Source organism: Gossypium arboreum, chromosome 1 (assembly GCF_025698485.1).
Source record: "Gossypium arboreum isolate Shixiya-1 chromosome 1, ASM2569848v2, whole genome shotgun sequence".
Taxonomy (NCBI): domain Eukaryota; kingdom Viridiplantae; phylum Streptophyta; class Magnoliopsida; order Malvales; family Malvaceae; genus Gossypium; species Gossypium arboreum.
In genome coordinates, this window is record NC_069070.1 from 83,167,321 (window position 1) to 83,172,666 (window position 5,346).

At 39.2% G+C, this 5,346-nt stretch overlaps 1 non-coding gene across 1 annotated transcript; it reads right to left on the bottom strand.

Annotated features, from left to right (window-relative positions):
* Positions 1-2,916: 2,916 nt before the first annotated feature.
* On the bottom strand, positions 2,917-3,023 carry LOC128281431 (small nucleolar RNA R71). The gene has a single exon (XR_008271639.1). It is a non-coding gene; the product is annotated as a small nucleolar RNA R71 (small nucleolar RNA).
* Positions 3,024-5,346: the final 2,323 nt, after the last annotated feature.

The window sequence follows — 5,346 nt, forward strand, 5'->3', positions numbered from 1 at the left end:
AGGCATCGATCACACTATCACCTGAAGCTTTTGGTATAGCTAGTTTAAATGTTTTGAGTGTGGCATGTATAGGGACTTGTTCTTTTTGTTTAGTGTCATGTTAGTTTAGCCACAAGTGTTGGCTCATATGGATGTGATACTCATTTTGTATAGGCCATTGATGTTGGCTAATATTGATTACTATTAAATGCATTTGATGAAAATCCTCATGGATGTGGCTGTTTTGGTGATGTGTTTATGCTTGGATTGGACATGTTTGATGTTGTGTAGGTTGGTTCAAGTAAGGGTGGCAAAAAGGCTTGTAGATAGCCTTATTTTAATCCACACGGGCAGACACGCGAGCGTGTGTCTAGACCGTGTGTGATACACGGTTTATCCCATGTGCATGTAGTCAGGCCGTGTGTCCCCTGTACCTAAATTTGGCAAAACAGAATTCTCAGTAGTAACCACAGGGGTGGAGACACGGCTGTGTGTCCCAACCGTGTGGAGGACATGGCCTAGTACACGGGCGTGTACCATGGCCGTGTACCCTTAAAGGGTTGTTGATGTCAGAAATAGAATGTCAAGGTTTTTGTACATGGGCTGAGACAGTGCCGTGTCATGGCCGTGTGAAGGACATGGGTCATGGACACGAGATGTGCCAAGCCGTGTAAAAACCCCTGTAGGTTCGAATCAAAAAATAAATTCGCACGAGCTAGGGACACGGGTGTGTCCCGATATGCTCAGGCCGTGTGAGCCACACGGGCTTTCAACATGACCATGTTAAAAAGACACACGGGCGTGTCGCCCTTCCACACGAGCATGTACCCCTGTCTGCTTTGAAATTTTACAATGTTTTCTAAAGTGTTTAGTTTATTCCCAAACCATTTCTTATAAACCGTAATTTATACATATTTTTACCCCATGTTTAATGCATTTTATGGATGATTTCCTATTAGAATTGGTGAATTCGATGCTCCTAATGCTTTAATTTCATGTTTTATACTTAGGAGAGCATAGGAGAGAAAAAGGAACGAGGCCAAAAACGGAGAAAATGGGCCAAAGTATGAAATCAACACGGCCTGGACCTCCTCACATGGGCAAACCACACGGCCGCGTCAATTTGGTAGGCTCGAGCACAGCCTGAAGTAATCGCACATGGGTGTGTTACACGGGTGTATCCCTGCCGAGCCCAAGTTGAGTCCAATTCAGAAAAGGCTAATTTTGAGGGCTCTTAGGCATTCAAAGCCTATAAATACACCCTAGAGGAGGAAGAAAGGGTAGGCACAGAATAGAGAGTAAGGAATTACTCCAAGGAAGTCGATTGCTCCATCTCAGAAGTCGGATTCACAATCAAGACTGAAGATCTCTCATCAATTTCCCTTTCAGGAGTTTTGGGTTTTCTTTATGTTTTGTATTCCTAGTTATTCTGAGATGTTTTCTTATTTAGTTATGAACTAAAACCCCTAAATACCTAAGGGGAATGTAACCTAAGACGAATCTTGTTATTATTTTTTGAATTGTATGATAAATATTTAACTTGTTCTTAATTATGTGTTCTTAATTCTTGTTTTGATAACCCAGGTTACTGATTCAAGATAAGCTCTTATTCAGAGGAGGAATAGACCTTGTCTAAGAGTACATTTGTCATAATTAAGCGGAGTTGTTTGTGCACCTAAACATTACGTGACAAGATTTTTCCAGATTAGGGTGAAACCTAATAAGGGGATCCATAGATTGAGTTAATGCAACCCTAGGGTGTTAATTAGAGAAAGGTCTCAATTATTAAATCTAGGGATTAGACGTTATTAGTCTTGAATAGGGATAATAACATCACTTAGGGATCTCTATGGAACAAGTTAAATGAATAAATCGTTTGATTCAGAGCTAGAATAACAAGTACAGTCTAGGTGAATTTTTCCTTAGGTATTGTCTTAATTCAATTGATTTTCCCAAAAACAATTCCCCAATTCTATTCTCTATGAATTCTTAGTTTAGATAATTAATTAGTTAAAACAAAAACCTCTTTATTCATAGGCTAGATAATAAAAAGACAGTCATTACTAGTACTTTTAGTTCCTTTAGGTTCAACAATCCGGTCTTGCTAAAACTATACTACTGTTCGATAGGTATACTTGCCTATATCACGATAGTAGTTAGTTTCAAGAACGATTAATTATAAATATTTAAAACCTATCATGAAATCACGCGATCAAGTTTTTGGCACTGTTGCCGAGAAACTAAGATATTAGGAACGCTCAATTTTTATTACTTTTGCCATTTATTTTTCTTGCAATTTAATTTTAGTGTATTATTATTACTTAGTAATTTACTTTTTCCTACTCTTGGGAGGTTTTTATAGTTTATGACTAGAAGAAACCCGTCAGGACCACTACTTTTTGACGAAAAAATCGATCGAACAGTTCATAGAAACCAAAGAAAAATAAGGCAAAGCTTAAGATACACAGAGAACGAGCAAAAGAACGATACTCAAACCCCAACCGCAGAAATGGCTGAAAACGAAGACAATTAGCTACCTCCTGCAATTGCGGTTAATCAAAATCCTGCTCCATGCACTATGTATGATTATGCTAAACCTTTTTTAACAGGAACTGAATCGAGCATAGTAGACCTGCTGTAGCTGGAAATACATTTGAACTAAAACCTAACGCTATTCAAATGATATAGCAACTTGTTAAGTTTGATGGTTTGCAGTATGAGGATTCCAACGCTCACTTAGAAAACTTCTTAGAACTATGCGATACATTTAAAATCAATGGCGTTTCTTATGATGCTATACATCTTCGGTTGTTTCCCTTTTCATTAAGGAACAAAGCTAAATAGTGGTTGAACTCGTTACCACGAGGGTCAATTACTACTTGGGAACAAATGACCGAAAAATTTTTACTAAAATATTTTCCGTCAGTTAAAACGGCTAAATTACGTAATGATATCTTTTCTTTTGTGCAGATGGATTTAGAAACACTCTACGATGCATGGGAGAGATACAATGACCTTTTGAGAAGGTGCCCTCACCATGGGTTACCGCTTTGGTTACAGGTTCAAACGTTCCATAATGGCCTGAATCCTTCGACTCGACAAATGGTTGACGCAGCTGCTGGCGGAACCATCAATAATAAAACACCTGAAGATGCCTATGAGTTTATAGAGGAGATGCCACTGAATAACTATCAGTGGCAAGTTATGAGGACAAAGCCAAAGAAAACAGCCGGCGTTTATAACGTTGAATCGGTCACCATGCTCTCTCATTAGGTAGAACTCTTTAATAAGAAAATTGATGGTTTTCTTAGTTCTTCACAGGTTCACCCAGTAATGCAGTACGAAGCAAGTGGAGGTGGAACAAGCCATTTGGAATACCAACCTTATGGCCACAACATGGATAACGAGCAATTAAATTACATGGGTAATAATCCTCGACCTCAAAACAATCCATATAGTAACACTTACAATGCAGGTTGGAGGAACCACCCTAATTTCTCATGGGGCGGTCAAGGAAATCAAAGACCACAACCACCTCCAGGCTACCAACAACCACCCTACCAACAGGAAAAGAAGCTGAACCTTGAAGAGATGCTCTCAAAGTTTATATATCGGTTCAGAAACTCGTTTCCAGAACACCGAGACAACACTTAACAATCAACAAGCGTTGATCTAAGGTCTCGAAACTCAAATAGGCCAGCTTTCCAAGCTAATCTCTGAGTGACCACAAGGTAGTTTGCCAAGTAATACCGAACCTAACCCAAGGGAACAACTCAACGCGATTAATGTTCAAGATGAAGAAGGATTTGTTGAGCCTGAGCCAGAACCGAGGCAAGAATCTGTGGTAAGCAAAGGTCAAGGTGAGGTAGATCACAATAAAAAAAAAAACGGTGAATGTCGAATATAAACCTCGTGTACTATACCCCAACATGACAAGGAAAGACCGCTCAGATGAATAATTTGGTAAATTCCTTAAACTCTTAAAAAACTTACATATTAACTTACCGTTTATTGAAGCCCTATCGTAGATGCCAAAACGCAATGAAATTTTTAAAAGAGATTTTAGCAAATAAGAAGAAGTTGGACGAGGCGTCGCATGTGGAGCTAAACGCAGTCTACTCAGCTATTCTCCAAAATAAACTACCCAACAAACTAAAAGATCTAGAGAGTTTTACAATTCCCTGCTTAATTGGTAGTTTAGATGTTAATAATGCATTAGCTGATTTGGGGGCTAGTATTAATGTCATGCCCTACAAAATGTTTAAACAATTAGGTCTTGGAAAACCCAAACAGACTAGGATGAGCATTCAATTAGCAGATAAAACTATAAGATTTCCTAGGGGTACTATTGAAGATGTGCTAGTTAAAATCGATAAATTTATATTTCTCGTTGGCCTCATTGTTTTAGACATAGAGGAGGATAGCAACACTCCTTTAATTCTAGGAAGGCCCTTTTTAGCAACTGCTAAAACAATTATTGATGTTGGCACAGGTGAGCTCACACTTCATGTGGGAGATGAAACAATCACCCTTCAAGCTCGCAATTCTGGCAACACATCAGAAATTGAAGGTTATCATCTAAACGATTCTATTAAAACTGACCATATGATACAACCCACTTTGCAGGAGATAAGTCTGAAGGAAGTACATGAGCCATTCTCAAACAATAGTAGAGGCCCTATTAATGAAGAACGAAGGCTACAAATAGATGAGCTAGATGAATGGTGAACACATAAATCGAGAACACACAATAAACCAAAATTACGCCAGAACAAGTTCGATACCTCTCCAAATCAACTTAAGGTTGGAGATAAAGTCTTATTAGATGTCGCCGATCCTCACATTGTCACTACTACACCAAATGAAGGAATCCCTCTTACTGTACTTAGTATGTTTCCATTCGGTACAGTTGAGGTAAGTCACCCCAAGTTCGGCACTTTTAAGGTAAACAACACCCGTCTAAAACCTTATTTTGATGAGATTGATAGAAGGAATGAGGAGTATAAACTCCTTAGACCACCATGATCATTCAACGGAGAGGTAAGTTGAGTTTAGACTATAAATAAGCGCTTCTCGGGAGGCAACCCAAGCACTAACTGTATTAACTTTATTAAAATTTAGTCTTCAACATCTAACTTACTAACGGAGCACTTGAATACAGGTTTTCCATAGGAACACAGCCAAAAGCACGGGCATACTTAGGGTCGTGTGAAAATAGGGCAATGATTTTCCCAAACACGGGCTACGATAAAAATCCACGGTCTTGCGACAGGGCCGTGATCAAACCTGTCAAAACAACACGAGCGTGCGACACGCCCGTGTGGAAGAACCGTGGGTGAACCTATTAATCACACTCCCATGTCTAGC